At 38.0% G+C, this 10,587-nt stretch overlaps 1 non-coding gene across 1 annotated transcript; it reads left to right on the forward strand.

The window, feature by feature from the left end:
- Positions 1–6,250: 6,250 nt before the first annotated feature.
- LOC133065650 (5S ribosomal RNA) lies at positions 6,251–6,369 on the forward strand. Its single transcript, XR_009694922.1, has one exon. It is a non-coding gene; the product is annotated as a 5S ribosomal RNA (ribosomal RNA).
- Positions 6,370–10,587: the final 4,218 nt, after the last annotated feature.

The following is a 10,587-nucleotide window of genomic DNA, read 5'->3' on the forward strand; positions in this document are numbered from 1 at the left end:
TCATGTCCATTGAGTCGATGATGCTATCCAACCATCTCATTCTCTGTCGGCCTCTTCTCCACCTGCCCTCAATCTTTCCCAGCATCAGGGTTTTTTCAAATGAGTCAGATCTTCGCATCATGTGGCCAAAGTATTGGAGTTTTAGCTTCAGCATCAGTCCTTCAAATGAACACTCAGAACTAACCTCCTTTAGGATGCTCTGGTTAGATCTCCTTACAGTCCAAGGAACTCTCAAGAGTTTTCTCCAACACCACAGTTCAAAAGCATCAATTCTTCAGCACTCAGCTTTCTTTACAGTCCAACTCTCACATCCACACATGACTACTGGAAAAACCATAGCCTTGACTAGACAGACTTTTGCTGGCAAAGTAATGTCTCTGCTTTTTAATATGCTATCTAGGTTGGTCATAACTTTCCTTCCAAGGAGTAAGTGTCTTTTAATTTCATGGCTGCAGTCACCATCTGTGTGTGATTTTGGAGCCCCAAAAAATAAAGTCAGCCACTGTTTCTACTGTTTCCCCATCTATTTGCCATGAAGTGATGGGACCAGATGCCATGATCTTAGTTTTCTGAAGGTTGAGCTTTAAGCCAACTTCTTCACTCTCCTCTTTCACTTTCATCAAGAGGCTCTTTAATTCTTCTTCACTTTCTGCCATAAGGGTGGTGTCAACTGCATATCTGAGGTTATTGATATTTCTCCCAGCAATCTTGCTTCCAGCTTGTGCTTCATCTAGTCCAGCATTTCTCATGATGTACTCTGCATAGAAGTTAAATAAGCAGAGTGACAATATACAGCCTTGATGTACTCCTTTTCCTATTTGGAACCGGTCTGTTGTTCCATGTCTAGTTCTAACTGTTGCTTCCTAACCTGCATACAGATTTCTCAAGAGGCAGGTCAGGTGGTCTGGTATTCCCTTCTCTTTAAGAATTTTCCATAGTTTATTGGGATCCACACAGTCAAAGGCTTTGGCATAGTCAATAAAGCAGAAACAGATGTTTTTCTGGAACTCTCTTGCTTTTTTGATGATCCAGTGGATGTTGGCAATTTGATCTCTGGTTTCTCTGCCTTTTCTAAATTGAACTTGAACATCTGGAAGTTCACAGTTCACGTATTGCCGAAGCCTGGCTTGGAGAATTTGAGCATTAGTTTGCTAGCGTGTGAGATGAGTGCAACTGTGCAGTAGAGGTTTGCGGCAGGTAATTTAGATTGCACGGCATATACGAGGCACCATCTTAGTGATTTTTAAGTTGCTCAACTTCCATAGTCAATGGTTATGAGACAGAAGCCTTTAGAGAAGTTTGCTAATTTCTCCCATTTTTTGTACCAACTAAAATTACTTTGCAAAATGTCTTTGTTCCACACAAATTGTACTTCATATGTCTAAATTTCCTTCCTAAGTACTATTCTGTCAACACAGTCTGTCTCTCTGAATTTTTATCACAGATTGGTATTGGGATAGTACAGGACATTTTGGGGAGAAACCAGAATGTCAGTATGCATCCCTATAAAATGTTTCCCATAGATCCTCACATAATCCTGTGACTCTAACAGTATCATAATCATGGAAAACAAAGAATAAATGAATGCTATTTTTGTAACATATAATTATGCTGTTTTAAATGAGCCATGTTTCTACATCTATCTGAGTGTGAATCAGATAGAATTAATTTTAAAGAAGCAAATATGCATGAAATAACCTTTGTTTACACAAACTGAGTTCAAAAATTAGTTGGCTAACAGAAGCCTCACTTTATCTCATATGCCTGATTATTTATTAGATATCTTAATTTTTCTTTAAGGATACATTCTATAAACTTGGTGGGACAAATTTTTGGTACTAAATAACAATATCTTCTCCTTATAACTTCTTCCTTCTTTTCCCATATATCTGTCTGTGATCTTTAGTCTTCGCACATCCTATTTAAAATGTTTTGGGTTATACTGGAGGAAAGAGAAAGAAAAGTAACAGGTATGTGGTGAATTAGTGTTTACTTTGCTTTATTTTAATAATAATTTCTTTCATACTCAGAAACACTGTCTCAGAGTATGATATCTGCATCAAAGAAAAAACTATGGAAATATTAATAAATAGCACAGACACAAAGAATGATAAGAATGTGTGTCTCATGGAACATCTTAAATACATATTTGAAAATTTTGAGTTACTTTCTTATTGAATAAAATTCACTGTACATAGATCTGTCACTGAGACATTTATTTTAAGCTAAAAAAGTTCTTGTTTGTAAAAGTAGTACATGCTGGGCTCAATTGCAATTTTCTTTAAATATCTGCAGTTGTTTTGTATATACTGTCAGAATACAAAATTAATTATTTCTAAAAGGAATGAAACTTATGGAAAAGGAATGAAATTAACTTAGCACTCCCTTTTATTCAACAGAGCCATGGCACAGAAAAAAAGAATAAGCAACACAGATGGATGGCCAGGGCCAAAAATGGGAGGAGAAATGATGGGACCAGATCCTAGTGAGGTACAAATCTATTCAGAGGATTGATGGAAATAGAGACTGGTGGATCAGACTAAGAGCTAAGTGGTAGGGGAGTTCTTAACAGATTCAGAAAGAGAGTTGGAAGTTTGAAAAGAGTAGAAGTAAATGTGATCACATGGAAAAATGAACAGGTTCTTAAATCTGGTAAATGGCGTCATCTTTTGGACATTAAACTATTTCTACAAGGATATGTGTGTGCCTTGCACATTTCCCTACAGGCTGTTTTGAATGTGCCTTGAATTCATATTTCACAGTTGCAGAACAGATTGCCACGAATTTAGAGGCATAAAACAAAACCCATTTATTCACTCACAAATCTGTAGGTCAGAAGTCCGGGTGGGCTCAATGGGCTGCATGCTTAGAGTCTCACAGTGCTGAAATCAAAGTTTTGGCCAAACTGGGCTCTTTTGTGGAAGCTGTGGGGAAGCATCCACTTCCAGGCTCACTCAGATTCTTGTAAAAATCCATCTCCTCTGGTTGTAGATCTGAAGTTCCTTTATCCTTGCTGGCTGTCAGCTAGAGGCCATTCTTGATTTCTGGATACTACCCTGCATTCCTTCTCAGTTGGACTCCTCCAGCTGCCAATCAGCAATGGCCCATCAAGTCCTTTTCAAGCCTGAAATCTCTCTGACTTCTCCTCTCACCAGCCACAGAAAACTTTTTGTTTTTTAAAGAGGCTCACCTTATTAGGTCTGGCCTCCCTAGATTACCTCCCTGTCTTAAGAAAATAAGGTCAACTGATTAGTAAACTTAATTACATCTGTAAATCTCTTTTGCCATGTCCCATCATATCACAGATGAGGGAATTATATGATGGCGAGTGCTATCAAGGTCATTCTCAGATGTCTGATTGTCACATTTCTGGAATTTTGATGACTGGTACTGTCAGACATTTATGCTGAATGCCACAAAAGCACATGTTTAAAAGTCCACTCAAAACTGATAGTTCACATAATCAAGTAAAGCTAAATCATAGACTCTTCTGTTGGGGTCCTTTCCCTGACACTCTTCCTCAAAAGTTTTTAAATGTAAACTTATAGTTACTATGAACTAGCAGTTAACAACAACAACAAAATTTCCATACTATAATCTTTGGAAAATGATCATTAGGGAGAAATAAGGGCAGAAGATTCCAGGGTTTACTACTCTTTCCCCAAATCTGTTCTCAAAAATAATTCATAGGGTAGGTGAGGATAAGTGCACATATATTTAAAAATCTCATTAATAATTCTCCAGCTTGTTAATGGAAGGGTAAACAGAAAGCTAGGAGAAACTATGCAGGCAATTCCTTTATTGAAGAAGCAGTCTTGGATCAACTTAGTAACTTAAGAGTCAAAAAATTGCCATGGCTTACCACTGGCTTTTTCCAGAGTGAGAAGCAAAGTTGAGGGAGGAAAACTATTAATCTTAATTGCCTAGAAATAATAATCCCCAATGATTTTTTTTTAAAAGATTTAGCAAAAAGAAAAGAGGGGAGTATCTGATAAATAAGATCACATCCTCTGAAGTGGGTAGAGAACTACGAGCATAGCCACACCAAGGGAAATCCTCCACTACAGAAGAACACTGTCACAGCCAAAACCCGTGTGCTTACCTGTCATTTCACTCTCCTAACTGGGAAGAGCTGCTGGGTCGGGGGCAGGTAGAATAGGGACATTCAACATCTGAAGCTGATTATCTGTCTGGAGAAGCATTCCACACTGAATTGGAAAGAACTACAGAGGTCTTGGGGATACCCATACAAACACAATAAATAGATCTACTGAAAACGAGCACAAGGTTTTAAAAAGAATTTCAGAAGGAAAAGCAAAGACCAAGCTCACTAACCAAAACTGCTCAGCACCTTAGCCAAGATATCCAATTTCTCTTTGTATCCTCAGCAATGGAATTGCACACAGACCACAGTCCAAAATGAAGCTCCAAAAAAAAAAAAGATTTCTAAAATAATGAGAAGGGAGCCAGGCAAGGAGAGTTCATTCTTTTAGAAAGAAATCCAAGGTCTTGGAGCAGTTTTCATGTTAATCACCAGTAAGATAAAGGGTACAACAGTGTAAGTATGCAAAATAAGGTGGTTTAAATGTTTGTGACTGAGCTAAATACAGCATACCTGCCCTGCTCCCAGCTCAGGTCTGTATATATTTATATACAGAGTTGGCATCTCCCCCCACCCCCCCGCCCCGCCACATACCCCCTTGCTGGTCATACGATTCTGGGACATGAGCAAATGCAATTAATTGCAGTCTTGAAGCTACTGTCAGAGGCAAGGAACAGAGATCATTCCATGTGATTTCCTTGTATTATCTGTGAAGAATGTCCAGCAAGTACTTTATCTTATATCCTTCTTACTACATGCTTGTTTTCCAACTGTTACCTAAATGCAAGTTCATGTGCATGACACATAGTGAGATCAAACAGTATCAAAACATCAGAATTTGGAACAGAGAAAGGTTTATTAAGGGCCATGCAAAAGAGATGGGTGGCTCATGCCTAAAAAACTCCAAACTCCCTGAAAGCTTTCAGCAAAGCCCTTTTATAGAAAAGGTAACAGAGGGGCATGGTTAGTTGTTGCAAACTTCTTGGTGTCAGATCCTTTATTCTTGAGGCCAGGTCATGGTCAGATCACTATCTTCCTGTAAATCTCTTTCAAATAAATGTTATTCTCTATCCTGATAAGAAAGGGCCAGGTCGCAAGGCAGAACTATCACCCTCTGAGGTCCATGTCCTGGCTGAGAGGAGGCAGATCTCAGCTGGTGGTGCCCTCAGGGCCAGGATCCCAGATCCTGTCCAGGTGTCATCACTGAGGGAGCCAGATGCCCAACCCAACTGGCCCTCAGGCTCTTCAGGCCACCTATATGGAAGAGGGCAGTTCCCGCAGACTGTGACCCAGGCAGACTGCCACTGCTATTAGGCTGCAGAGACTGAGATGCGGAGAGGTTCACCGCTGCCTCAAGGCCTGGGCCGAGCCAGTGGTGGCTTTGATGAGGGATCTGGAGCCCTGCAGGACGCAGCACCCAGCCTGTTACCTAGGCCCCCTAGTTCACCTGGCCTCAGACCAGCAAGTGAGTTTGGGGGCCCCAGAGAGGCCAGGTTCCATCCACCTCTTACTTCTCTGTCTGCCTGATGACCACCAACCACCACTCCACCGACCATTGACTGATGGGCCCACTAAGGATCACTCACTGACAGTTGGTCACTTGGTGGAGGGGCCCACGGCTGCGCTGACCTAAGGCTGAGTTGGACCACTAATAGTCTTGTGTGACTGCTACCTGGTGATGAGGTGGGGGATATTGGCGTACAGCAATGGCCACATGCTAAGACCTGCTTAGGGTCACACTCTATTACAAAATTATGATTACAATCTGTTGAATTAATAATTTTGTCTAAACCTTTAAGTCTACAAACATTCATTCTAAAGCATCCACCATTAACTTAGATTAAAATCAGCAAGAGGGAAAGATAATGAGAGACAAAAGAGATGGGGACAGTTAAAATTTTTAAGATTTTAGTTTAAAACAATAAATAGGGTCCCGGGGGCCCGGAGGGCCAGGCGGGTGCTGGCAGGGGGTGATGGTGTGCGGGGGCGGGGCGGCGTCGACCGGCGGAGTCCGACCGCGGGTCCTCCGGCTCAAGGACAGAGCGCGGCCCGCGGAGAGGTGCGGCGGCTGGCCCGACCGGCAGGCAGGTCACACCGAAAGGGAGGCGCGGCGCAGGGCTCCTAGGGCGCCTGGAGGCAGCCCCCTCCGTCTACGGCCATACCACCCTGAACGCGCCCGATCTCGTCTGATCTCGGAAGCTAAGCAGGGTCGGGCCTGGTTAGTACTTAGATGGGAGACCGCCTGGGAATACCGGGTGCTGTAGGCTTTTTGCCTCCTCTCTCCTTTAGCCCCCGCCCCACAGCCTCCGCCCCCAATCCACCCCCACCCCCCGCGCGGCCTGCACCGCAAAGAAAAAATAAATAAATAAAACAATATATAGAACTCTATAACATATTTTTCTGAATGGCACATGAAATACTTTCAAATGTTTATTCTATATCAGACTTTCAAGAAAATCCCAAACTCATAGAAGAGTATTTCTTTAGTTACACATGCTTTGAAGAAACTTCTTTTCCACTCTGACTTAATACAAGAGAGACTCAAGTTATATTTCCATTTCTTGATTGTTTTCATGGGCATTTACTTTAAAAATGTTCTTTAAACTGTACATTGGACTTTAATGCAATCAATTTTCTGTATGAACTGCTTTGCACGATTCACAAATTCAAAGGAATATGCAAAAAATAAACACAAAAATGTCACATTTAGTCACTCCATATTAAAAGCACATTTATGGAACAACCTGGGGAGAAGAAAGAAAATCAGTCTCTTTTGGATGCTATAAGAGATAAATGAAGGAGTGATATTCACACAAAAGCCAAAGAAGGGATGGTACAAATGCAAGAAAAGGTGAAATAGGACCAATTAGCAATGTATAAGATCCAATTAGAACTTGTGGCTATAAAATATAAAAATTGATATAAAACACTTCTAAATTCAATAATAGACTGAGCTCAACTGAGGAGAGAATTAGGAGGAAGTTCTGAGGAAGTCACTTAGACTTGTACAAAAAGACAGAAAAAGAACTTGAAACTGTATGTAAGAAACTGGAAAAGAATTGGGATACAATATTGGGGCTTTTGGAAAAGCAGAAAAGTGGGCATATGTTGAATAAATCTTTAAAGACAAAATGGTAATAGTCTAAAGTTTAGTTAGGACATAAAATAACAAACAGTCTTTAGATTTTAATAATGTACTAAAAATAATATGAAATTTAGAAAACTCTAATGTCAAAAAAATGTTTTACTGACTTCTGGTGATGATTTTAAGCATAAATTATATATAATTCTAAGGTAGCAGAGAGAGCCAATATAGTAAAACAAAATAAATTTGATGACCTGATATGAATCTAAAGTACTGAAATGTAGTCTGTACATGGCTCTCTATGATTAGCTTCCAGGTCTAAACATGGTTTTAAAGAAAAATTATGCTTCCAAGTTTATCTCTGTGACTTCATACCTACAAAAAAATTACCAGGGATGACTCACAGCTGTATTGAATAAATGGATTCAAGATGAAAATACACTCATTTCAAGGAAAGTGATGATGATAGATGACTTGTTTTCTTACGAATTCCTAGGGAATGATTGACTTTGTCAATAAAAATTAAACACAATAAATAAATCACTGTAAAATCTAAAAGATTATGCTATTTTTTCCCTACATGGGTAAACAATGCAAACTACAAACAGGACACAGTTAACATTAAGACATTAACATCAGTAGGTTTCCTGATACAAAAACATACAAGTCATCAGAAAAAAAAAAAAAAAAAATGTAATGCTTACCATTGTACAGGAAAACATATTGGACACAATATGCCAAAAAATTGCCATCATTTTTTGTATTTACATAGATCTGAATATTCTGATGACTTTGCAATTTTTGTTTGCAAAAGAAACTGTTATGAATGATGCTAACAGGAAATTAACATCTCAGGATTAACCAAACTGGTAATCATCTTAAACCATTTTCCTTCTAATTTTCCTAGCTTCCATTACTGGAAATTTTTTAAAGAAAATTCAACAAACATCTCACATTTGGAAATACATTTTATATTTTAAAAAGTGAATACTTTGGCAGGCTAGATAATCTTCAAGCAAACACCAGTATTTTAAAATGTGTTCTCAGGAAACCTAAAAGGTTTATTTTTGGCAAAACGAGTCAACATGCTGTCAGTCATCTCCTCCAAGATGCAATTACAGTCAGAACTAAATAATTTTGAGCTTCCAGCAACAGATATATTCAAAAAGGTTTCCATAGACCGACAAGAAAATTCACCTTATCTAAAAGAACCAGAAAAAAACTTACTTAAGCTATTTTTCTAGCAGCTAGATCATGATGGGAAAACTTGTTTATCAGCTGGTTTTTATTATTGAAAAACTACCTTCAAGTAGCAAATCATTATAATTAGTTTCCCTTTTATAAATTGCCAAGAAATTCTTTGTCACCAATGTAAAATTTTCTAAGAAGTGAGAGCAAATTGAAAAGCCACTTGCAATTTGTTGCAGCTTTTACTGTGACTATTTTACTCTTACTCTGTGAACTTAAATTGCACATCATCTACCTTACTTCCAGATGTTTTAAAAATTCGTCTATCCTCTGAATATCTCACAAAAGAAGTTATGAGATGAGTAATATTATTTCTATAGTGCATTTGTGGAAACTAAAACAAGAATATAAAGATTGATTCATCAAATGCAAGTCAAAACTACAACGAGATATCACCTCACATCAGTCAGAATGGCCATCATCAAAAAGTCTACAAACAATAAATGCTGAAGAGGATGTAGAGAAAAGGGAACCCTCTTGCACTGTTGGTGGGAATGTAAACTGATACAACCACTATGGAAGACGGTATGGATATTCCTTAGAAACCTAGGGGAAAAAAATCACCGTATGATCCAGTAATCCCACTCCAAGCATATACCCTGAAGAAAACAAAACTGAAAAAGACACATGTACCCCAGTGTTCACTGCAGCACTATTTACAATAGCTAGAACATGGAAGCAACCTAGATGTCCATTGACAGATGAATGGATAAAGAAGTATGGTACATATACACAATGGAATATTACTCAGCCACAAAAAGAAACACATTTGAGTCAGTTCTAACGAGGAGGATGAACCTAGAGCCTATTATACAGAGTGAAGTAAGTCAGAAAAAGAAAGATAAATATCATATACTAATGCATATATATGGAATCTAGAGAGATGGTCTGGATGAATTTATTTGCAGGGCAGCAATGGAGAAACAGACATAGAGAACAGACTTATGGACATGGACAGAGGGTGAGATGTATGGAGAGAGTAACATGGAAACTTACATTACCAAATGTAAAATAAATAGCCAATGGGAATTTTCTGTATGTCTCAGGGAACTCAAATATGAGCTCTGCATCAACCTAGAGCAGTGGGATGGGAAGGGAGATTCAAGAGGGAGGGGACATATGTATACTTATGGCTGATTCATGTTGATGCTTGACAGAAAACAACAAAATTCTGTAAAGAAATTATCCTTAAATTTAAAAAAATAATTTTTTTAAACTGATACATCAAATATTTAAAGATTTTTAGTGTTATAGGTGGTAATCCAACCACTGTTTTCTGCTAAGTCTCAAAACACAAATGTCATTGTCAAACTATAAGTAAAATGTACTAGGGAGAAATTGTTTCAATAAATGTATGAAATATTGTAATTTATGACTATAGTATTTGTACCAAGAGATATTGCTGAGATCTCTTTTCTAAATCCCGGTACATCATATGATTAAGAAGAAATAGTAGACTGTTTAAATATGAAAGTTTAAAGATCAACTTTAATATAACTGAATACTATTTTGCACTGATTCATGCCAAATAGAAGAAAAATCGAGGATATGTGAATCAGATGCCTTGTGGATATGAATCTTGATATTCTAAAGTTATTCTTTCTCTCAATAGAGTGATTTTACTGTCCAAGTCAGTGAAAGTGCCTTTTTCCATAGCTTCCCTGGCCATTCTAAGCCTATCTCATTAACTCATTGCCCAGGAAATTACCTTAACAACACTAAAAAAAGGAAGAAAACTGCTATTTAAAGTCAAGTTCTCATCTATTTCCAACACAGAAAATATTCTATAGTGGGCATGATGGGAAATCAGAGAAAAGCTAGTATGTTTATTCACTGTTAAATGGCCCATCTAAATATCTAGACAGATCTATTTCATCAGGGTATTATATATTATACAATATTACCTCTTTTTCCTAAATATAATGTTTATATAAATTGAGAAACAATGTCCCACTTGTGGATATTATTGAAGAATGTTTAACTTCATTTATGTTTATTATTTCACAGCTCTTTATGCTTTAAATTGAGTCAGTTGATTAATCTGAAAATATTTATATTGAGCTCCTGCTCTATTTCAGTTCCTACAGTGATTTAAAGTTGATTCCTCATGAAGCTCACCTACAAAGAATGAACTTTCTATAAAGTATTCATA

Source organism: Dama dama, chromosome 11, assembly GCF_033118175.1.
Source record: "Dama dama isolate Ldn47 chromosome 11, ASM3311817v1, whole genome shotgun sequence".
Lineage (NCBI taxonomy): Eukaryota > Metazoa > Chordata > Mammalia > Artiodactyla > Cervidae > Dama > Dama dama.